The 26,185-nt window shown below is 37.4% G+C and overlaps 1 long non-coding RNA gene across 1 annotated transcript in view; it reads left to right on the top strand.

Moving 5' to 3' along the window:
* The window catches only part of LOC116563601, a 204,106-nt gene that overhangs the window by 168,255 nt on the left and 9,666 nt on the right, over positions 1-26,185 (top strand). The window contains exon 4 of the long non-coding RNA XR_004274479.1: positions 23,135-23,245. This is a non-coding gene — a long non-coding RNA (uncharacterized LOC116563601). The remainder of the gene's footprint in view (positions 1-23,134; positions 23,246-26,185) is intronic.

The following is a 26,185-nucleotide window of genomic DNA, read 5'->3' as shown; positions in this document are numbered from 1 at the left end:
TGGGACTACAGGCATGCACCACCACACCCAGCTAAGTTTTGCATTTTTAGTAGAGGCAGGGTTTCACCATGTTGGCCAGGAAGGTTTCGATCTCCTGACCTTGTGACCCATCTGCCTCAGCCTCCCAAAGTGCTGGGATTACAGGTGTGAGCCACTGCCCCTGGCTAGAAGGCTCACTCCTCTAGTTTTATCATCATAGTCATTTACTTTTACTCAATAAACGAGGGTGGGTTCCTTATAAACACTTTTACTGTTTGCAGGCTTATTTGTTTTGCAACTTTATTTGATTAGGCATGTATCAGATAAAGTATTTTTATCAGCATATGTTCTTTTCCTCTTCGCAGACCTATGACAATTTGTAGTTTTCTATAGTTTTCCCAGATATATGCATTGGTTTAGTTTAATAGGAGATGATAAGAAGAATATCATTTCTCTGTTAGGAGAGAGATGATATTCCTCTTATCATCACCTAGCGGAGAGATGATATTCCTTTAGAGCAAATTCAACCAGCTGCAGCCCATGGAACAGCTTTGAATGAGGCCCAACGCCAGTTTACAAACTTTCTTAAAACATTATGAGACTCCTCTGCAATTTTTTTAAGCTCATCAGCTATCTTTAGTGTTAGTGTATTTCTTCTTCCAACATGGCCCCAGAAAGCCAAAAGATTGGATGCCCTTGCTTTAGAGGTAACAAAGTCCTAACAAATTAGGGGAGAAAAAACCAAAACTATGTCCTTAATATAAAAAAAAAGTACTTATAAAAATTTACACAATATGCAAATAAAAGAACACTACTACAAGAGTTGAGGTTAGGATGTCAGCCAGGCATAGTGGCACATGCCTGTAATCCTAGCACTTTGGGAGGCTGAGGTGAGAGGTTCACTGTAGCCCAGGAGTTTGAGACCAGCCTGGGCAACACGGTGAAACCCCATTTCTACAAAAAATACAAAAATTAGCTGTGCATGATGTTGAGAGACTGTAGTTCCAACTACTCAGGAGGCTGAGGTGAGAGGATCATCTGAGCCTGGGGAGGTAGAGGCTGCAGTGAGCCAAGACTACACCACTGCACTCCTGCCTGGGTGACAGACTGAGACCCTGTCTCCCCCAAAATAAAATAAATAAAATCTAAAGAGTGGCTTTCAATTATTATAACAGATTTCATTCATAATAATATTGGGAACTGTATTTTACTTGTTACTCTGAATAGTAGATGTAAGCTTGGCGGGGGGTGTCTACTTATTAGGTGAGATTCAGAAAATGTAATAAATTAAAAACTCTAATTTCTGAATTTCAAGCATTTTAAGATTTAAAATGTTCATAAGGGAAAGCATAGACTATGGAGTAGAAATTCCCTTACGCATTTTCATCACACACAGAAGATAAAACAGGCCTATAAGCCAAACCAAGATTAGAGATTTTAAAAGATGTTTATTTAGAAGAATTTATTGTATGACTAGTTTAATTCGAATAATGTGAAAGATCCATAAATAAGATTATAATTTAAACATTTCAAAGAAAAATAAAATAGTTCAAATGTCTTTGACAATTAGCGTCCCATACTTTGATACTCAAATGATTCTATGTTGGGAAAAAAAAAGATAAACTATTAATAATTTAAAAACACAGAAAATATTACCTCCCATGAAAATGGTATAATGATATAGTTAAATAATGAACTTTTCTAAAAAATTAATACTCACTGTGATATAATACTTTATCCTTGATCTCTAGAATATAGAACAGATGCAAATAGTGAAAATGTTGTGGTTTTCTAACATCAAGTATGATTACTGAGACACTTTCTCCATTACTAGCTATCATGAATCAAAGACAAAAGTCCCTGGCTACTTTACTTAGTAAAGTAGGTAGTTCCTAGGAGCTCTTCTGATGAATAATGACAAGAATCCCAAGCCAGTGTCACTCACTGAACCAAGAGACAGTAAAGCCACAAGAATCCAAATGTTCATCTGTTGAATCCCCTCATTTTAGAAATAAGAAAATTGAATTACTGAGAATAATCTCTCTGAAGTCACATCAATTGTTTTGTTTTCTCTTCTCTATGCAACGGGACAAATGTAACAGACCAGAGATTTTCCACTAATACATCTTCTAAGGGCACCAGAGTTTTTCTTCAAAGTGGTCAGAGAAAACAGATAGAAGTATATTCAACAATGTAATATTTCCCCACTAATGTCATATGTAATATTTGTCAAATATGTGTTACAAATTTACGTGGTATAACCTGTACATTTGAGAAATTGGATTGCCTCCTTTAGTTACATCTAAAATACATTAATTACTATTAAGTGAATTTGTATAGGAAAATAATTCATAAGATGGTCATCAGATCAAAGAGGAAACCTGATTATTACTGCTTTATGTGATTGATTTGAAATGAAGCTTAGGTTAAAACTATAAGGTAGGTTTCTAAAAACATGTTTTCATGTAGTTGAGAAAGGACAGGAACCTCTTTTTTTCTCCACCCTTTTCTTCTCCATCATCGCTTCTTAAGTTTCTAGTATAAATCTCTGCATAGAAAACAAAAAGTATAGTTTGTAATTGACTGACCAGGAAACAGAATTACAGAGGGAAGCATGACACTTCTATGAAAGACAGCGAACTGCCCACGGTGTAGAACAGAAACAGCCTGCATCTTTAGCCATCGAGAGTTTGTTGTTGCAAATCATATTCAGAAGGATTTATTCTGCATGTTCTATCGATTGGACAAAAATTCCAGCACTGGAAATAGGAGTCATCATTTGATTGTGTAGCTGGGCAGATCACAGGCTGTGCTGAAGTATTGTGTTCTCTCTCCAAGCTTGTACTATGAAAAGCATCACTGCACATTTCTGAAAATCCATTAAGATTATGAAAGTCAGGCATACAAAATAATATAATCCATGCTCCATTCTGGTCTTAATGTAAAGGTCCACAGAATTGTTTGTAGCATCCCAAATTCAGCTTTATGTTTACTGGGGGAAATGCCTACCTCATGAAGGCATGGCCCTGCCCTGTTTGTACACTTTTAGGAGACAGTGAAATAAAACATCCTTTTGCAAAGCTTGATAGGGAATCTCTGAGAGGAATAGAAGCTTTCACAGATACTGTTTGAATGAGTTCATTTTTAACTCTGTCTCAGCTAGGCATATTTCATTGGTATTTCAAAAATAAGTGTCATATTTCCAGTCTTTATACCTACTCTTTGGAATAACTGGATCCCGACGTTTAATTTTTCTTCCAGCGTAAGAAGCAAGGCTGAATGTATGGTAGCAATAACCATGTGCTTTCATTTTGTGGTCGGCAAGAGGAGGAAAGAAACAAGTGTTGATGGGTTTATTCTACGACACTACAGCACCAAAAGGTACAAAAACTGTTTCACTATTTAAAAAAATGCATTTTTAGCCACATTAGCTTCAATTCCTCTGAATAAAAACTACTTAACTAATTGACTTTTTATTACACAACTGCTGTATTTGAATGACATAATTAACGAAGAAACAAATGTGAAATGTGTTTCCATGTTTACAGTTATTTTTTCAGTCATTAAGATAAAATCTAGCCACCTTTGTATGTTCATTTTTTGTAAGAAAACTATTTATATTTTTGTTGTATTATTTCACCATCTAACTGAATGTCTCTTTGCTATAAAATGGCTTTGATCAGCTTGATACCATGGATATGATGGCATGCACCTGTAATCCCAGATACTCGGGAGGCTGAGATGAAAGAATCACCTGAGCCTGGGAGATAGAACTGCAGTGAGCCATCTGTTTGTGCCACTGCATTCCAGCCTGTGTGACAAAGTGAGATCTGCCTAAAAATTTTTTTTAAAAAATACTCCTTTTGGGGGCAATTTAAAGACGTAGGGAAATATTCAGGAAACATTTAGGGAGAAAAAATAGGGTATATATTTTATGGAAGGAAAAACTGGTATTAGAAAGTCATATTTTTAGAAGATAATAGAAATATCTAAAAGTATGCTTTCACTATTTTTTATAAATTGTATTATATTTAAACTAAATGCCATTTTAATGTTCTAACAATAACCTGAGACAACAAATTTTATTATGAAGCATTTCAGAATAGAATGAAGTCTCTCAAATGAAGTCACTCAATCTTTTGAATAACACACAGCTTAAAATTTAAGTTTTTGAACAGTCTGAAAAGCAATGAGTGAATGTCATTTTCTTTTTTTGAATTGAGAAATAGTATATATGAAATGTTACTTTTGTTGAAAAACTCCAGATATATGATTATGTCCTGTGAAATCAAAACTGTATTTTGATTGATCACCTACAAATTGTCGAACACTACTAGACATGGCAAATATATAGGACAGAATCACTACCTTTAAGGATTAATGGGAAAAGACACATACGAGTAAGTAACTGTCAGTGTGTGTGAGTGGTGAAACTTTGTGAACCTACACAGCTCTAGAGGCTGTCGGAGGAAGGGCAAAATCATTTTTTGGAGGCATGAAGTGGATTGTCAGTGGTTGCTTCTTATGGGAGATGATGTTAGCAGGGTATTGAAAAATAAATAATAATTCCAAAATTCAAATGAAGACTACTAGAGCTGTGGGGTATTTGATGTTAGGCAAAGGGAACAATCTGGACAAGCGTGAGAAGGCTTGACATCATTCTAAGGCCTGAGGCCAATGTATAGTTCGGGATCATTGTAGAGAAAAGGCCAGTGGGAAAGAAATGTCATATGAAATTTAAAAGGATAGGACTTTGGAAGATAATGGATTTCATGTTAGGATTTAGTTTGGCTAAAGATGTCAGAAATTGAAAATAATATCAGCTTATAGAACACAGCTGTTTATGTCTCCCATCCATGTTATTCCTTGAGGAAGCTGGCCTATGACAAGTTTGGAAGCTCGGTGATGCTGCTAATAAATTCAGGGTCTCTTTTGCTTGCTGCTCCACCATTTTTTGCATCTCATCTCACAAGTTCAAAGAGCTGATCTAACCCTAACCCTCATATCTATAATTCAGTTATTAGGAAAGAGAAAAGGATGAAGAAAGACATGCTACCTCTCTGTCTGTTCTGGATGCTATATAAAATATCATAGATTGGGTAGCTTGTAAATAAACAGAAATTTATTTCTCTTAATTCTGGAGGCTGGGAAGTCCAAAATCAAGATATCCATAGATTCCAATATCTGGTGAGGCCTGCTTCCTTGTTTATAGACAGCCATCTTCCTGCTGTGTTGTCTTCACGTGGTAGACAGGGTAAAGAAGCCCTCTGAGGTCTCTTCCATAGGTCATTAATCCCATTCATGAGGGCTCTGCCTACGAAATCACTTACCAACAGCCCAACCTCATAATACCCTCATATTGGTGCTTAGGATTATAACATACGAACTTTAGAGGGACACAGCCACTTAATCCATAGCACTGTCTTTAAGGACACTTAGCAGAAGTGGTACGTGGCACTCTTGCTTGAATACCATTGATCAGAACTGAGGAATAAATTCGCAGTGAGCTAAAGGGAAGCTGGAAATTTAACCTTCAGTGTGGTCAGCTATGCATCTTCTAAAGATGACAGCAGGCAAGTGGTCCCATTAGGAAAGAAAAAGGAAAAATGGATATAAGAGGTCAACTAGCAGTCTCTGGTAGGCCATCCTAGGAATCTTATAATAAATCTCATAAGGCATAATCACTGCAGGCATTAAGAGGGGCTAACATGGCCAACATGGAGAAACCCCGTCTCTACTAAAAATACAAAAATTAGCCCAGTGTGGTGGAGCACGCCTGTAATCCCAGCTACTCCAGAGGTTGAGGCATGAAGAGTTGCTTAAACCTGGGAGGCAGAGGTTGCAGAGAGCCGAGATCATGCCACCGCACTACAGCCTGAGTGACAAAGTGAGACTCTGTCTCAAAAAAAAAAAAAAAAATTGTGGTGGCAGGAGTAGAACAATCAGATTTGTCGAGGTACAAAACATGGATTAGAGAGTGGCAAGTAGAGAGAAAAACCAGTTAAGAAACCATTGCAGTAACCCAGACAAGAAATAAAGTAATGTCAGTGGGTATAGAGAAGGGAGCCTAGGTTTCCAACGTAATTGGGAGATAGAACTAAAAGATTTTGGTGACTGGTTGTGAAAGGATGAGGGAAAGCGAGGAAAGGGGAGATGATTCCCAGAAAATATAACAACATTCAACAAGGTAAGGAAGAATTCAGAAGTGGACTTGGCAGAATGGATCAAAAGCATCTCAACTGTGCAGAGGTAGGCTTTACACTTAAAGGTCATGGTTGCTGTGTTCCCATGTTTTGAAATAAATTTTGGTGCTTTTTAATTTTACTTCTATTTTCTTCCAGATCATTATTACAGTGTCTGTGTGTAAACATCAATTGTTTACAAAAACATGATAAAGATTGAAAGAGAGGGTTTCAAAGTGTATGAGGTCATAAATTTTCCCAACTTAAGCTACTTTAATCTCAGTGCAGCAAATATGTGGTTTGAGTTGTTATTATAATGACGTAATTTGTACTTACCAGATGTTTTCAGATATAAGGAAATAAAAAGTACTAACATAACTATCAGTAAGAATTTATTGTCTGCTATTTAATTCACACATATGGTAAATTCTCCTAAATTTTGACTCGGTAATTACCCTGATTTTACAAATGAGAAAAAGTGATCCAGAGAAAATTTATTTAACATGCCTGAGGTCAAATCAACTAGTAAGAGACAGCCCTATGATTTAAACCTGGGTGTGTCCACACTCTTGAAAACTCTATCACCCAGCCTACACAATGCTTCTGAGGTGACTCTGCTTCTGAAATGGAAAGAAAGAAAAGGCATACTAATGATCTTTGAAAATGTGACAACACAATTAGTGTGCTGTGCATGAAAAACAGGAAAAAAAAGATGAAACATTCATAAAGTAGTTCTCTCTATTGTTTCTGTATTGCAGAAATCATGCTAAATCTATTCATTCTATGCACTACATGATATCATTACAGAAAAACATCAAAATAGCTGGAAACCAAAGATGGGGAATAAAAAAATCAACCCTCCGACCATTGATCTACAGCACCCTGGTGTCAAACCAGGCCTCCTCCCTTCAGCTCTCAGTTTTCTGGGCCAGTTATAGAGGTAGAATCATTAGTTATGATTTTTTTTAGTTGCTTATTCAGTATTTTTAGTTGAATATTGACTGATTATAATTGCATATATTTATGGGGCATAAAGTGATGTTACAGCATATGTATAAAATGTGAACTATTTGAATTTAACTAATTGACTTAGTTGTGTTCTTAATAATTCAACCAGAAAGTACAATCTATGTCCGTTAAAAAAAGAACAAAAATAAAAACTAAGTATATGCAAATGATCCTAATAAGGTAAAAAAAATTATATGTTTTTCCTCAACTTACCTCTCAGCACATATTGTGTCTATTTCAGTCTGGTACCAAAAAGTCCTTCCCCTCTGCCTTCCAGCTGTAAGGAATATGGTTGTGCTTTGGTCAAGGAATAGGCTAAGGTAGACATCTGGGCCAAAGTGACTCAGCGAGTTTGGAATGCAGGTGCACAATTCCATGTTTAATGCAAACACAGCTATGTAGCCATAACATGGGAAGGCCATCCCTTGGCCCTAAGCCACGATTGTCTGTAAAAGGTATAACTGTCCTGTTAACATTGTGCAGGCATACTTGCACCCAGAGAAAGAGAAAGTCAGAGCTGTCCATCTTTGCAGATGGATGATGAGAGCCAGGATATGGCTCAGCTCACCCATGCCCAGAGAGAGAAAGAATTAAGCTGCTGACCCTGGAAGGCAAGGGAGAGCTGGCTGTGCAGCTCTGTGTGGGAGCTGTCAGGCTAAACAGCCCAGACAGGGTGGACACTGTGAGAAAGCTGCTGATGAGAACTGCTATTGAATAAAAGCATCTTTCACCTGCCTTTGGCCCCACCAAGTGTTCTTTCTGCTCATCCACCCACTCCCTTCAGACCTCAACATGGCAATTGGCATAGTCGTGAATCTGACACTTGCCATCTGCCATTTTCTTTTTCTTTTCCAAAAGTTCTGCCTATCTTTCTACTGCTTAACCTTCCCTAGGAGTCCTCTTTGCTTCCTTCTTCTTTAGATCTCCTGTTCAGGCTGTCAATTAGGTCCAACCAGCTTTTGCTTGAGGCAACTCATGGGAGAGTAGACCTTAGGAAAGTGGCAGGAAGAGGTGGGGAAGTGTGGCTTTTGATCTCCTGTGGTTGGATGAAAATATGCTGACCCTCCAGGTCCCTCATCAGAATGAAGCACAGCAAATCTTTCTCTTGCTGACATTTACCTCCGGTGCTGTATCTGTCTCTTTTCTCCTTCTAACCAGAGCAGAATTCTCTTAACCTGAGACCCAGGTGGTGGTGGGTATGATGTCTCCAAACTACCACATTAAATGCTGGAGAAATCTCAGGCAGTAGATGTGTCCCAGATTGAATATGACCTTCCCTGCTTTGTGCATGAGGAAACCAACTAGGAAATGTGATTTTAGAGATGTTTCCTTCCAGCAATCACTTAGGAAGTTCATTGACATATGCATTGGTGTCTGGCCAGTTAATGCTGGGATGAGGCAGCACAAACTAAATTTTCCTTATAATCTGGAAGAATGTATCATAGTCTCCACACTTAAGAAATTATCAGAGGCATATTTGCTGATTAATGTCACATCATAATCATTCCACCCTATATTTAAAACTCTCTTGTATTTCAAAATTTTTAAGTTCTTTTGCCTAAAATGCAATATTCCAAAAATAGGTAGCTTGTCCTGAGCTTTCTCAATACTATACAAGTCTGGAATTTGTAGCTGTAAACTAGATTACCTCATGCTAAATGATAAAATTATTTCCAAGCTGAGATTTTTAAAAATTCTTTTTAAAATAATTTTTTTCTGCTTAACCTGCAATAACCATTCTTGAATCTGGATGCATCTAATTTGTATCCACAAATTAATAATAATAATAAAACAATAAACTTTTTTTGAGTATTTAGTTTCAGGCATTGTGCTAACTAATTAAAAATATATTCTAAGCCTCACAGTACTTTCAGTAAGTAATGAGTAATAGTCCCATTCTACAACTGAATAAATAGAGGCTTAAGGATTTTGAGATACACCTTCAGATTATATTGCTATGGACTGTCTATCCCAGAGCCTAAGCTCTAAGCACTATATCTTACTATTTCCCTGGTGTCTAATTAAGTGAATACCTAGGATATGTCTTACTGACTCTATGGACTAGTACTTGCATATTATAGATAGCATTTATACTAGCAACTGCTTCTTGAAAATTCTAAAATTTTTATAAATACAGTCTTGTTTCCTATGATAATTTCTTGGTCTTTTAAAATTTCTTTCTTTTTCAACCAAAAGGTAAAAATAGTCATCTTGCAACATGTGATCTAAGAAATACTTAAAGGCTATGATACCGCAGAGTAGCTCTGAGATTCATCAAAGTGCCCTTGTCAAGAAAACTTAAGTCTTTAGATAACTAAATGATAGCAAGTTAGCTCGGCACCAGAAGTTTCAGAATGTGGCAGGAGAGACAGAGATACTATTGTGGTTTTGGAGCCCTTTCCTCCAAAAAAACATTAGATGTAAATCATTTCTCTGAATAGATTCCTTCTCTGAATAGATTCCTTTTAATGATTTTTGGTCTTTTCTTTTAAACATGGAGAAAGTGTATCACCCTAAAATACCTCAGTGGAAATAGGATAAGAAGTAATTATCAATTCTTCTTCATGGGCATAAAAGAGTGAATTTACTTCTTGATATTCTGTCATTTGTTTTTAAAGGAGAATGCACCTTCAGCTCCAGAAGTGTTTTGTCCATAGACATTAAAAGCGAAGAGTGCAGTTTTCAGTGAAATATGGTAATTTGTTGGCATTGCAATATTATTTTGGATGTATGCTTCTAAATCTCTCTGGCAAGCATAAGGAAACCAAAAATACAAAATTATGACATCAAATTATATCAGAACTCTGAAAAGTGTTTTTTACAAACATAGTGAAATATTTTGAGAAAATGACTTCAAACTTTGTGATTATGCCCTATTTACACCAGCTGATGAGGCTCTTCATAAAATAGAACAGCAAGTTAAATGATTAAGAGTCACAGAATTTTGTCTCATATATAGAGAATTTAAGGGAACATCAATGTGCATTTTAGAATACAAGCGCACCTTGTGAACTTAATAAAATAATATGAAATGAAAAAAGTCTCAGGAGTGGAGGCAAAATTTTACCTCTATCCCCTAAGAGTCTCCAGCTGGGCCTAAGAAGTCAATCGACATAAGACAGATTAACAGGAGAAAAGCATGCATACTTTTACATGTAACATGGAAGCTCCCATCAGAAAATGAAGACCCAAAGAAGTGGCAAAATAAATTGTTAATATACTAGGTTGAGGAAAAAGAGGCAATCGTAAAATAATAATAATAATAATAGCGATATATGGGAGTCTGAAGGAAAATAAGAGGTTGTGGTGTTTTGTTGTTGTTTGTTTTGTACCAAGTCTGTTTGTGTGGATTTCTCTTGGCCTCAACTCCCCATCTCTTATGATAAGAATGTTTCTTTTCCCCTAGAATGAGGAGAAATTCTTTCCCACGGGAGTTTGGTCTCCTGTCTTTCTTTTGCACTTGCTGTTTTGCAAGTGCTTTTAGCTCAAAATAATCCTTATGCCAAGTGATGTATTTTGGAGTGCCATAGTGTGCCATTCTTCATCTTTCAATTACAACCTTTAGGGAATGAAAAACTACATAAACATTCATTATTTTCATTAATAACTTTCACCAGAGATTTATTGTTGATCACATAATGTGGTGAAAAAACATAACTAGAACATAACTTCCAACTGGAAGTCAGGAGGTCTCAGTTTTTATCCCAGTTCAAAACACAATTTACTTCTAGGTTCCTCAGGGGTTTTTTTGTTTTGTTTTGTTTTGTCCTTTTTGTTGTTGTTGTTGGTTTATTTTTATTTATTAAGTAAAAAAGTCATACTTTATAAAATCTAAGATTCCTCTGAACCCTGTGATTCTGTGCTACCTTAAAATATCAACAGCTGCTCAGCTCTTTTCTCTAGGACTACTCACTGCAGCATATTCCCTAGGTATTACTTTATAGCCATCAATAATTCATCCACAAATACTACATGTTAAACCCCAAACAATTTCTCTTAATTAAAAAAAAAAAACAAAAAACCTGCTTGGTGGATATGGTGGCTCACACCTGTAATCCCAACACTTTGGGAGGCCAAGGTGGGAGGTTCACTTGAGTCCACGAGTTCAAGACCATCCTGGGCAACATGGTAAGACCCCCATGTCCACAAAAAATACAAAAATTAGCTAGGTGTGGTTGTATGCGACCATAGTCCCAGTTACTCCGGAGGCTGAGGTGGGAGGATCACTTAAGCCTGGGAGATAAAGGTTGCAGTGAACCAAGACTGCGCCACTGCACTCCTCCCTGAATGACAGAGCAAAACTGTATCTCAGAAAAATAAATTTAAAAAATGTAAAAAATAAAAACTGCTTAAAACATATTCAAAATACACCTTATAAACAAACTTTTGGATAGAATGTTTTAAACTTTCCACCAATATTTAGAGGGAAAGCTAAACAGATTAATAATAAATCTTTATTTTATATAAATTAAGATATAACTGGTTTTACAGTAAATATGCCCTTAACAGCAAGGACATATTATCCTGATGTTAAACATGCTTGAAAAAGAGAAAACTCTCACTGTTCATTAATTTCATGTATATAAAAATATCCAAAAAGTTTCAAAAGTGCCTTCATTACCTTCATCAAACATTTCATAGGTGCCTTCATTAGCTGCCTCATCATTCTTCTGCTGTATGCTCCTTAGCACATACGGGCTTGGTTTCTCAGCTACATTATTAGCTTACATTTTCAATTTATTGCTCAGTAAATATGCCCTTCGGCTGTTTCACGAGTCTCAGAGATATGTCAGGATTGTGTAAACTTGATCCAAGGATGAGATATCTACATCCACAGCTGAGAGCCAATAAATGTTGACTGACCCTAAATAAATTTTGGCAGGCTTAAGTTTACCTTTTATTGCAAATATATTTAAAGTACAGAAATTAAATGATACGAATTCTATTTACTACTGAAATTTAGTGCTACAAAGCCCTGCTAGTCTCTAAGATTATTTTGAAAGGCTGAAAGAAAAATCATAGTTTGGAAAAAAAATGTTTTTTGAAGACATAAAGCTTTAACAGCTTGATAAATATTTAAAAGGTAAGCCTTATATGATAGCTCAAATATAGAAATAGATAATAGAAGCACAAGCAATAGAGATATAAATAATAAAGCTATAAATAATTAACTAGAAAGCTTTTTCAAAGGACAATTTAAATGTATAATGAAATAAACATCTTCATAAATGACATGCAAAGAAACATAACACACACAAACTGGGGTAGGTAAAAGTTCATATTTTGTTTCCTAATTCGGTTTGTGTCAGTGATTTAAACAAATAATAAACTTGTATTAGAGGACTTTGGAGTGCGGAGTGCATATATTTGCATAAATGTGCATGTATGTAGGTATGAATAATTTTTACCTATCATTTTTAAAAAAAACTATATTTTTAACCCAGTTGTATCATGCGTTTATTGTGAAGTTTCTAAGTTCTTAACTGTTAATACTGTAATAAATATTTTAGATAATTTTAAGCTAAATAGTAATTTACTGATCATTTAAATCACTTTTGCTCACATATTAGATCACTAGAATCCTTTAATAGCATCAAAGTGGCCAGGTGCGGTGGCTCACGCCTGTAATCCCAGCACTCTGGGAGGCCGAGGTGGGCGGATCACCTGAGGTCAAGAGTTCAAGACCAACCTGACTAACATGGTGAAACCTTGTCTTTATTAAAAAAAAAAAATGGCATCAAAGTGTGCAGCATTGTGGTATATCATCATCCCTCTAGATTTACAATAGCCCATGAAGTCATTATTACAATGTTTCATACTTTTCTTCTTTCCCACTCATCTTATATACAGTTACACTTACTTTCCAATTGTGAATCTATTTTATGAGTACATAACCTTCATATTGCGGTATTTAACTCACATAATGACAAGTAATATTTTATAGTGCCAATTAAATTCATTAAAAAAAAACCAAGATACACAATTCTTAATTATGGGCAAGTACTGTAAAATATACCTTTTATTCTTCAAATACAATATGACAGATTTTTTTTCTTCTCATACTCCTAGAGTAATTATAATTACTTTTGATTTTATTCTTTTGTAGCAAAGGAACAATAAATAAATAATTTCACATTTCTTGTTTTAAGCATCCAAGTAGAATAAAGCTATTAAGTTGGAAAGGGCACATAAAATATTTTTGTTGTATCTTGAAAATTTCAAAAGGAGAAATAGTTGAGGGTAAATGATTTCAGATAATCCATTAATATTTGAGCATGAATATATCAGCACCAAATTAAAATGCAAAAAACGACCTAAAATCAACATCAGCATGAGTAACTCAGAATCTTTACTTAAAATAAAACATTGTCAAATTTATGTGGTGTGATATACATTGAAAGGCTACTGTGGACATTCAGAGAAGCATCAGAATTTGAATTAGGAAAACCTAACACATAATGAGTTGGCAAATCTATGAGGGACTCCAGAACCTGACATTGTAGAAAGTTTTTTGAGATGTAGAGAAGGGGGTATGATTTTAAGCCCTACTTTCTCCATTTACAACTATATACAATGGGGGTATTTCTCTTCAGAACTCACACACTCACTTGTTTCTCTTTGAACCTCTTTCTCCATGTGTATTCTGGGAGACCAGGTGCTTTTCCCACATTTCCCACTGAGGATTACCTCAGTTCTTGTCACCCAACTCAAACATTTAGTTTGAAACATCAAGAGGCTTTTTCCTGGGCCTCCATCTATATTTTTCCTAAGTGATATGATGTGGTTCCAAGGCTTTGCCTATCATCCATCAGCTGAGGAATTCCAAATTTATATCTCTAATTTTAACCTCGCCTTTAATTCTAGAATCACATAATCAACTGCTGTCTTGGAATATCCACATGAATATATAATTGTCAGTTTTACGCCACTATAAAAATAAAAGTCATAATTTTCATCCCAAATCTCCACCCTCTCAACACATCAGTAAATCATGCTATTATACAACTCCTACAAACCAGAAGCCTACAGCTCATTCTTGATTCCTTCCTTTCATTTCCCAAAATTCACTGTCAGCAAGTTCTGTCAGCTCTGTGTCCAAGTTCTATCTTAAATCCTTTTGCTCCTTGTTCCTTTTACTGTTGCCCGTTTGTCCCAACTGTCATTTTTTTCTCCTGGGCTACTGCAATAGCCTTCTTACTGGACTCCTGATTCTAGAATTTGACCCTGTGCAAATGATTCACCGCTAAGTGGCCACTCCCTTTCTAAAATCTCTTTAATGGCTTCCCATTGCATGTATAATACAAAGCAAATACACTGGTTTGGCTCATTGGCTCCACATAAACTGTCCTGTGTAGTTCTCCCCCTTTATCTCTCCCCACTCACTTTCTATATCTCATTCTAGTGACATTGACCTGTGTTTTGTTTTGTTTGTTTGTTTAAGCTCACAACAGGCAAGCCCTGTCTCCACCCTGAGCTGGTTCATTTCAGTCTTTGAATCTCTGTTCCAATGTTACCACTTCAGAGGCATTCCTTGAACACTCTACCCAAATTATTTACATGGATGATTTCTTTTTCTCTATTATGTCTACCTTCCTGTTTCCTTCATAGCATCTGTCACAACCTGTAAAAATCCTATGGGTTTGATTTTTCATTTGTTTATCATATATCTCTCCTCCCCAGAATGGAAGTTCTTTGAGGAAAGTTGTCTTGTTTATATGGCCAACTCTTCCACCCTAGAGAGAATTTCCTGGAATGTCACAAGCATAGAATAAACATTTACTTCACCATTACAACCTTAGTTTATTCATTAGCTGAGAGGAAGGAATGTCTACTTCCTAGTGTTCTTGGGAAAGCCAAATGACATATTGTGGGTATTAGGTATTATCACAGGATCAAGAACATGGGGAATACTTCAGGAATATGATACACAAACCCCAGAGTAAGCAGCCATGATCACGGCTGATCATACAAACATGGCATCTGTAGATCCTAGGGTAGTTCTAAGTTGATATAGGTCATTGCTTGGCATATGATGGATAAGAAAATTTCCTTATTTTTAAATAATTTTTATTTTATTTTATTTTTTATTGCATTTAGTTTTGGGGGTATATGTGAAGAACATGCAAGATTGTTGCATAGGTACACACATGGCAGTGTGATTTGCTACCTTCCTCCCCATCACCTATATCTGGCATTTTTCCCCATGCTATCTCTCCCCGACTCCCCATCCCCCACTGTCCCTCCCCTATTTCCCCCCAACAGACCCCAGTGTGTGATGCTCCCCTCCGTGTGTCCATGTGTTCTCATTGTTTAACACCCGCCTGTGAGTGAGAACATGCGGTGTTTGATTTTCTGTTCTTGTGTCAGTTTACTGAGAATGATGGTTTCCAGTTTCATCCACGTCCCTACAAAGGACATGAACTCATCGTTTTTGATGGCTGCATAATATTCCATGGTGTATACGTGCCACATTTTCCCTGTCCACTCTATCATCGATGGGCATTTGGGTTGGTTCCAGGTCTTTGCTATTGTAAACTGTGCTGCAGTGAAGACAAATGATATTTCATGATATATAAAAATTATATGAAATTCAAATTTCAGTGCACATAAAATTTTGCAGAACACAGACAAGTTCTATTTGCATATTTTCTATGGCTGCTTTCTTGCTCCAGCAGCAGCACTGGCTAGCTGTGACAGAAATTCTGTAAACTAGACTGGGATGTCACGTACAAATGGATTATATCAACTCATACCTATTTCTCCATAACATATGGTGCTTTATCCTAACTTTGTTGATACAGAACCTGAACTTAGCAAATGACATCTGAGTCTTATTCTGATTTCAGTGCCCAATCTGTCTCTATATGTCACTTAATTTGATTTTCACATCAACCATGAGATAACATTATTAATAGGTTACACAGCTCATAAAAGGCAGAGCCAGAATTCAGCTTCTGATCTATCTGACTCCAAGGTCTCTTCTTTCATTATGTTATTATGGTCTCTTTCATAATTATCTATTAAGTATGTGCTCATTCAATCTGTTCTTTCCTACTCATAGATGTGAATACAGGTTTTCCACCAGCTAATTGTTAACAGTGCTTAGGATATTCTTGGCAATTTAGCTTAATAGTTAAGAAAATTGTTAAAGATCTCCAGGTGATATAAAGGAGTCAATCATTGCAGGTTATACATTTGATAAATATACAGGAAATCCTAAAGCACACTTAGAGCACTACTCAAATGACCAACCTGCACTGAAGAAGCCTGATCATAAAGATGGTTGGTGGTTTTAAAAGATAGAAACTGCCACCTATGTGTAACTGATAGATGCAGGAAGAAGATAAGGGAGGATCCCCAAGGGAGGATCCCCAGAGAATCTCTGACCTGCCCCAAAAGTGTTTATATGAGATGCTTTTGTGCAGATAAGGGAAATTGCCCAGGTCCTTGTCTGAACATGCCCACAACAGACTGGGAGCCCACCTGCACACTGGGAGACTAGGGTGTGGCCACTGGGGATTTGCACCTTACACAGAGGGGAGGAGCCTGGCCTCTTCAGTTGATGTGTGTGGTGGCCTGGTATTCAGCCTATGAGGCGGAAGCCTGTTGGCAGAACCCCTTTTCCCTTCACTGAGATCTTTCTTTATCAAATTCTGCACTCCTCACCTTTCGGTGTGTCTGCATGCCTAATTTTTCCTGGTCATATGACAAGAACATGGATTTTAGCTGAACTAAAGAGCAAAAAATCCTGCATCTTAAATACTTAGGCAGCATGACTTCCAAAGGTTTTATAAACAAACAGTAGAAAATGGTTTTTAAAATATCAGATGATTTTCTGAAAATTAAGAACAGGAATGTCTAACCTTTGCTTTCCTCTCTTCCCACCTAGATTAAATCATGTGCATGAAGATTTTCTGGCCTTTCCTCTTGCCACAGAGATTCATAGGCTCTGTATCCGAATACTCTTCTAAGACCACTTCCTGCACGCTGATGTAGCATATCAGGTAGACCAGTTCATTTTCACATCCATTTCCCTCTCAGCTCCTTGAAGGTAAATACATCTTTTTTGCATCTCTATGGTTTGCACTTATAGTACAATGCCTAACATTCAGCTTTATATATGTGTTTTTCATTTCTTCAATGTCAACAAACCCAGTTCTGACCAGAAACAATATTATTTTTTCAGCATTAGAAAATATCTTATAACAAGTTAATCTTATCAGGTTACAGAGCAAACTGAAATAAATTGACTTCAAGCAGAGATGAGCTGAGCAATGCTATCAAGGCCAAGATGAAGGACAGTTTCAAAAGATGCTAGATGCATATTATAGGTTTTAAATCGTCTCCTCTCAGGATAGATATATTGACTTTCCAGACCCCAGTACCTTAGAATGTGACCTTATTTGAAAACAAGTTCATCATAGATATAGTTAAGATGAGGTCTGATGGGCATAGGGCATGTCCTTAACCCAGTGTAACTGGCATCCTTAAGAGAAGATGGCCATGTGAAGACACAGACACACAAAGAGAATGCCATGTAATGACAAAGACACAGGTGGAGTTATACAGCTGAAGTCATGGAAATTTCAAAAATTTCCCGAAAAACACTAGAAGCTAGGAAGAGACTAAGGAAGAAAACCTGAGGAGCCTGGCCTGCCAATATCTTTATTTCACACTTCTCGTCTCTAGAATGTGAGACAATACATTTCAGGTGTTTTGGGCCACTTAGTTTATGGCACTGTGTTATGGCAGCCCCAGGAAAGTTATACAGGAGGGATGGGTCATTAGGAAAACAAGAGAAAGTAGAAAAACAGAAACAGTCTGTAATGCAGAATATATATGTATTCTCACTGTAACTTCTGCCTCCTGGATTCAAGGCATTCTCCCACCTCAGCCTCCCGAGTAACTGGGACTACAGGCACACACCATCACACCTGGCTAATTTTTGTATTTGCAGTAGAGACAGGATTTCACCATGTTGGCCAGTATGGTCTCAAACTCAAGTGATCCACCCGCCTCATCCTCCCAAAGTGCTGAGATTACAGCCATGAGCCACCGCACACAGCCTTATATTTAATGACAATGTTAATACAAATAAAATAACTGTCATTGTCAGAGGACACTCCAGCTGTCATTGTACAATCAAGCACAGGTTTCATACATTATAACCTTCAATTCACTCAACAGATCAGTGGACAGATATTACAAGGGTTGTGCAGGTAAACTTTAACAATGGATGCTTTGGAGGGCTCAGGGGGATCCCTAGATGAGCATTTGCTAGTTTCTGTGATGTTACTGTTCCCAACATGACACGTTGAGCATGGCCTCAAGTGGTTCATAAAAGTCCCCCTAAATGTAACACTTATTATCATTGGTCAGCGTGAACTGTTTCCATCATACCGTGGGATAGTATTAACCCTCTCTATTTAACTGAGAAGTAAACTAAATTTGTCATGATTAAATAACTCACCCAAGAGCATGAGTGTCAAAGGTGACAGCCCAGTGAAAAACGAAAACAACTGACCATAGAGGTAGGCTCCACGAGATCACAGATTCACCCACAGCCTGTGACAAACATGAAAGTTTGTGCTGGGTGTCTGTGCGGTCTCATTGTCAGCAGCGTCATTTTGACCACGGGCACAGTATGTTTTGCTTTTCTATGTAATAAATGTATAGAAAAACTCACAATAACTTATCTCAAAAAAGAAATAAAAATATATTGCTGAAATTATTGATACATTATTCTTGGCGGAGTCCAGCAAAGCCAAGGAAAATCAGATCATATGCTTCTGGCAGGACTGCAACTCTGTCCCAATTTCCTTACCTGTCTGCAAAAACTTGTTAGAGTTTGCAGCATTTTTCTTCATATAACTCGGGTGCTATTCCACACAAAAGCACACATCACCTGGGCACATCAGTGTCAGAATGGTGTGATAACATCCTCTGTGAACTCTCATTTGTAGCTTCTGCCACACACTGAACCCCTGAGAGTTATGCTATTATGAAGTAACTTGGGCTGGACAGTAAATTCAGTAATCATAATCATTGCCACCCCGTCTATCCCAACAAACATACAGTTAAACAAAAATGATGTGATTATGAACACAGCTTCAAGAAAAGTCTCAAGATCCCCTGCCATCCAGTTGTAGTTCCTAAGCAACCCCGTTCAGCCATCATAGAATTTCTGAATAACCATTGGTCCTTGATTTGGCACTGAGCCTATATTTAGGGAGTAAAGCATTTTTGCTACATGATAAAATTAGAACTTCTACTGAATACTGATGTTGGCTATTTAAAAACTTATTACTATAGCTTCAGATGAACTTCTTGTTCATACTCAAGGATGGGTGTTAAGAAAAAAACAACAGAGAAGTAATGTTTCAGAACATATCTGTCTTATCCTGTTTTGCGCTATTACAACAAAAAAACCTGAGGCTGGGTAATTTATAAAGAACAGAAATGGATTTCTCACCATTCTGGAGGTTGGAAAGTCCAAAATCAAGGCACCCTTATTTGATCCAGTGAGGGCCTTCTTGCTGCATCCTCACATGCAGGAAGGCAGAACAGCAAGCTGGCCAAATGTTGTGTGAAGTCTCTTTTAAAAGGGCCTTAATCCCCAGTTGAGAGAGCAGATGTCTTGGCTTAATCACCTTGGAAAAGCTTCACTTGCTAATACTATAATATTGGCAACACCTGAATTTTGAAGCGACTCTTATTCAAACCATAGACGCACCATTTCTTTTACTTTCAATAGGAAGTCTGGTGCAGGGACTTACATGCATTTGTTATATTTATTAGAATCTGTGAATCATCTATTACTGCATTTCATTTATTTGTTTAATGATAAAAAATAATATAAGAGCCTAGAGTATCAGTGTATACATTGCTACACATAGTTAATTTTCCAGTTCAGGCAGCATTCATCAGAAAACCTAAAAGAAACCCTGTACAAATCATCAGGAGAATAAATGGTTTCAAAATCTTTACATTTTAATGGACGGCAGGAAAACACCCTTGCTTCGAAATACCAATTTCCAACTTCTGATAGAGATTAAGAGCTCTGAGCTGTCAATGACAATCAGAAGGAGAACAAGAAGCTAAAGTGTACGACTGTCAAAAGGAGATTAACCCAGGTTCATAAGTTTACTCTAGTTTGCACAGAAAGATCGAATGATGAGGCCACTAACCATTCTAAGCAACAAGGAAAATAAACTCGATTGGTCCTTTGTTGTGAAGGCAAACAGATCCAATCACTCCTACACAGCAAGTGCACTGGTAGGATCCATGAAGCTAAACAGCAGGTTACACTCGCTGGACCTGCAGAAGATGCCCTGCACTCTCTTTCATGGAAGCACTAGGATGCTTGCATTACTTAATTCTGGTCTTTCCTAGAGCTTTGTAATTTGTAATTAAATGCACACTTTTTGTTAGTTTTTCCTTCTCTGTCCCTCTGCTTACAGTGGTGTTTTATTCATCTTTGCAAAGCTAATGCTCTCCATGGAGTCATATGTCTCTAAAGGAATGTATGAAGAATCTAAGCTTTTGGTAACAATAATCTCGAAAATGATACTGTCACTCTTGCCCTTTTAGAGACAATTGTGTTATTTCTTCTAAAATGCTGATAGCTACTATTTATTAAGCCAGAAATTTTGCTTTATCTTATTTTGTCCTCACAACCAGCCTATGTGACAGATGTAATATTTTGAAAATTTTACTAATAAACTAAGCTGCTAATCATAGAACTCTGAATTACTTATTCTAGAATTAATAATCATATTGGGCACCATTTTTAAAAGCTTCAAGTCTGGAATCAAGTAATAATTGGTCAGGCATAGTGGATCACTTCTGTAATTCCAGTGCTTTGGGAGGCTGTGGCAGGATCACTTGAGGCTGCGAGTTTGAGACCAGCCTGGGCAACATAGAGAGATCCCATCTCTACAAACAGTAAAATGTTAGCCAGCTGTGAAGGCATGCACCTGTAGTAGTCCTAGCTACTCAAGAGGCTGAGTTGGGAAGGCCTCTTGAGGACAAGAGTTCAAGGCTTAGAGGTTGCAGTGAGCTATGGCCATGCCACTACACTCTAGCCTGGGTGACAAAGCAAGACGTTGTCTCTTAAGAACAACAACAACAAAAAAATTAGTGGCTCCATTCCTCACTGGCATGACCTTGAACATCATGCTAGAGAGCAAGACCCTTTATACTTCATTCTTCTTATCTATAAAATATGAAAAGAAAGTGCCTATCTCATCAATGTTTTATGAACTAAGATAAATAATGAATATAAAACACTTAAAAGTCTGTGCCTGGCCATGGCACAAAGTAAATGCCAATACATGGAATTACTCTCTATTTAGTATCCACATTTTCCCAACTGAAAACAACTTTCCATTTTTCCTTATGGAAAAAAAGAGGAAAACACTTAGCAAGGAAAGGATTCCTTACTCATCAATGCCTTGTTTGTGGCTGGAAGGGCTGAATACTATATTTGTGAAAAACCACAAATAATTATGCTCTCAGCATTGACTAGATCAGGGGGGAAAAAAGAGAATTATGCCCAACTATACAATAACCTCAAAAGGAAGGCCTGGAAGACATGGTCACCTTGAGCCTTTACAAAGGAATTCACCCAATCTTTCCTCATCCTTGAAATTGAGGTGGGCCATCTGAGACCATTCAACTCCTCATTTTCAGAAATAAGCTGTTCCATTGTACACAGAGAAATAAAAGACAGCTGTCAAATAATATCTCCATATCAAATAGCAAGATGCACAATGATCACAAAAGAAGAACAATTAGCCTTTGTCTGAAATCTACAGGTTGCCACTGCAGATTGAGCTGGCTCCACAGGCTCATGGATTCAGAAAGATTAGTTTATTGTTATAGGTCTTTTGTTGCCATAAAAGCACCTGGTAATGTACAGCATTTTTCAAAACTGTTATCAAATACTTGGCTGGTTTCTTTGTGGATCAATGAGTAGTCTGGCTCGCACAGAAAAAAAGCATCACTTCGTTATAAGGAAGTGCTTGGCATGGCTTTAGTCTTAAACCCAACCATCTCTGAAAATGTCAAATGTTCTTCTTGTGAAAAATCAAATGTCTTTAGGCAAAAGAGGGCTTATAATAAGAAGACAGAAGAGGAAGGAAAACTTGGGAAAGAGATGACATATTATGAGCTGCCTTAATGCAACCAATGTCCCTGTGTTCTGCGGCCTGCATTCCTTTGACAAGGCCTGCTCAGACAGCCCATGACCTGGATTCATTCTTCTTATGTTGATGTCATCTTAACCTGAAGCCAGATCTTGATTTGTCCTATGAAATGTATCCGGCTTTTGTTTCTGGCAGGAACCACAGTTTCCATTTTGTTTTTGAACTCAGTGGATCTCTTGTTGTATTTTCTTTTCTAGGACTATCCCAATTTGACAAATCATGAATTCTCATTTGAGGTTTTTACCAAAACATGAGTGTTTGAACAGTTCATCTGTCTACAAGATTATGATCAATCAATTTTCAAACTTGCCAGCAATTTATATGCTTTTTGAAACCATATGTATCCTAGTACCATATGGAAAGAACCGTGTCTGTGTATGAGAATATTTTGTCCTTTGCCTTTATCTGAGGTACTTTAAATGCTCTTTGTAAACCCACATTTGAGATGATATCTTTAACAGAGCTTACTCCCATATTCAAAATATCTTTTAGAGGACACTCTGTTAAATGAAAACAAGGCTTACACTAATTTGACATCCACAGAAAGGGCATTATAGCATGTGACGTTCCCTTGGTATTCCTAGACAATTAATCTTAATTACTTTTACCAGTTAAGAACATTTTATTTAAATGAGTCATAGCTCACCTGATGTTCATTTTTAGTTGATAAAAGATGTAGCTATTGCTTTGGTCAAATATGGAGTCCCCGTGACTTACAATTAAACTGATGATTTCTCTTTGTCTTCCTTTGCTTTATAGGAGCCAAAACTAATGCAGTTCCGTCTCTCCTTAATGGGCAGAAGAGCTACACTGTTTTTGGTGCACCTAGAGATAAAATTATTGGTTTTGGAGCACCCTCACTGAGTCCAGGTCTCATAACTTTTAAAAAAATATTACTAAATTAAGGGGAATTGAAGCAGTAAAAGTTATGACCACAGACTTTGTTATCCAAACTGAACTGGGTCAGCCTGCCTGACGTAGCAAAGCTAAACCCTGACATCAGGACTGCCACGAGAGAAGGTGAGGCATTTATTGCAGGGCACCAAGCAAGGAGAACTAGGCACTAGGCAGTTCATTCTTTGTTTTTTTTGGAGACAGAGTTTCGCTTTTGTTACCCAGGCTGGAGTGCAATGGCGCAATCTCGGCTCACCGCGACCTCCACCTCCTGGGTTCAAGCAATTCTCCTGCCTCAGCCGCCCAAGTAGCTGGGACTACAGGAGTGTGCCACCATGCCCAGCTAATTTTTGTATTTTTAGTAGAGACGGGGTTTCACCATATTGACCAGGATGGTCTCGATCTCTTGACTTCGTAAGCCACCACCTCGGCCTCCCAAAGTGCTGGGATTATAGGCTGAGCCACCGTGCCCAGCTGGCAGTTCATTCTTAAGACATCATCTCCTCAATGGCTTACAGGTAAGGGTTTTTAAAGGGAGTGGAGGTAGAGGTTATAGGCAAAGTCATTCATCAACATGTAAAGACTGTACATTGGTTTGACCTCTCAAAGTGGGAGGCCACAGGTCTACAAATTGGGGGTCAACAGAAAAGAATGTTCGCTCTGGCTCGTGAGAATAACCTCCTCCACACCCCTTAGAAAGAAATTTAGAACCAAGAACAGTGATCAGAGTTCAGTCCTCAGTTTCCCCAGCATCTGAGGTCTATGTGCCAGTGGATCACTTCAGTGGGGATCCAGTTTTCCAAAAACAATTCAGGGACATGTGTTAAGATGCTACCTTTAGTTTCTACAGGAAAACCAATCATCGTGTGACCTTAACCTCCTTGGCTGTTGTATTAAAGTATTATTATTGTCTTTCTTATCAAGTTGCTATTTACTTCTCAAGTGTAGCTAGATGCCTGAAATTTCACTAGGAGGATCCCAGCATTTCTTTCTTTCTACGCTTGGGGAGTTCCACAGCCCCTAAGAGGGGCTCCTGTTCTGTCTCAATTAGAATCACCTGGGAGCTTATAAAATACATCCAAGCCCATGAAGCACCTCTGGAGGTTCTGAATGCTTGGGTCTGATAGGTGTGAACATCTGGAAGTCCGGATTCTAAAGGACTATGGATGGCCAGCCCAAAGAAGTGCTGCTGGACTAAAGGAATTGCGGTCGGAGTTTCCCACTTGGATCTCCAGTGCACTTATGAACTGGCACATGAAGTAAGAGCCAAATTTTAACTAAATTACACCCCAAATTTTAACTAAACCCTCAATCACCCATCCCCACAAACTCCAAACCAGTAGTTGCTTCAAGTAGTTAAGTGAGAAAAGCTATTAAGCCTATAGTGACCCCAACCTGAGGGAATGGAGTATTCCATTGTGAATAAAAACTGAAATGATATTAAGATGAGAGTTCTTAATCACTTAACTGATTCTGTTCTTGTGACTGAAAAGAACCAGAAAGGCCAAGGCCTTGTTTGAAGTTTCATCTGTGGGCGAGTTTGATCATTAGTTGTTAGGTCTTAGACCAGAGTTATTTATTCCTGTTTTTTTTCCATTGCACATAGAGGAAGAATGTCTGTTCTCATTTCAGTATTCAACAGGACTTCTGTAAGAATCAAGTAGGTGTCTGTAGAATCTGAGAAATGATGCTATTGCCTCACAAAGAATGAAAACTCAACCATATTAGGTCCTGATGTTTGACTCAGTGTATTATTTAACAAAACTTTAAGGAAATTCCTGAGTGAGAGTAGAGACAGTGGAAATCAAAAGAAGCCCTAAGGCACTGGGGAAAGTATTGATAGAAGTCATGATAAGAAACAGATACCAAGGGTTAAAAAATCTAAAAATGTAACCAACTAAGCAAATAAGTGTGATGGTTGGCCAAAGACAGGATGCTTGTGCTCTGGTCCCTTTCCTGTTGTTCAGAGGATTCTGGCTGGGCATGGGGCCATGGGTGGGGATGGGGAAATGTATAGGGAAGGGTCAGGATCATTGTCCATACATGCATATTCAGTGATATCATTTTCATTCAAAAATTATCTATTATAGTGTATAAATTTGAAATATACAAACGTTTATATTCAGTTTTGTTTTTAAGAAAAATAAATTGCCTTTGATCTGAATCATGAAAATCCTAATATAATTGTTTTCTTTTCTAGCATTTGTAGTTTAGGGTAGTTTATTTAAATTTTCATTTCTGTCCCCAGTGTAGCTACTCAGAAGTTCTTTAGAATGTCTAGGCTGAGGAAAAAGTAACCTTTATAAAATGGGATGGAATCAATAGTAATGTCATAGATCATTTCAAATGCTGGATGATTTTTTTAAGGTTGATTTATAACCGGAAAAACATCCAGAGAAGCCCAGGAAATCAAGGCCATTGCATCAGTCGAAAACTTTCCATTTTTTTAAGAATGAGGAAAGATGACATGTATGGATCCAGAAACAGCAGATGTAATGAGACAAGAAATGAGACAAGAGTGGTTTTCCTGTCCAAGAATGGAAACCTCTCCCAGGCTTTTATAATAACATAGTAAATGATAGCTTTTAGGGAGCAATGAGTAGGTAGCAGAGAAAACTCTTGAAGCATGTAGTAATAGCATGCTTCAAGAAAACTGAATAGTAGCAGACAGTTTAGTTACAACACTCCCCCATAGACACACCATAAAGAAGTATGTGTGTCAAGAACCTTTTTGTTTCTGGAATTTGAAATATTTCCTCCTAATCCCCAGGGAGTCCACATTATTATTATTGTATTACATGGTTTACATTCTTGATTTTTTTTTTACCCTCCTTGGGCAGAAAAAGGTGATTCGCTTGCTCAAGGTGATTTAATAACCTTAAATTAGCCAAAACTAATAATCCAAAATGCCAACAT

Source organism: Sapajus apella, unplaced genomic scaffold, assembly GCF_009761245.1.
Source record: "Sapajus apella isolate SASKATOON/1434 unplaced genomic scaffold, GSC_monkey_1.0 scaffold35, whole genome shotgun sequence".
NCBI classification, from domain to species: Eukaryota; Metazoa; Chordata; class Mammalia; order Primates; family Cebidae; genus Sapajus; species Sapajus apella.
This window is presented reverse-complemented; position numbering and strand designations above follow the sequence as displayed.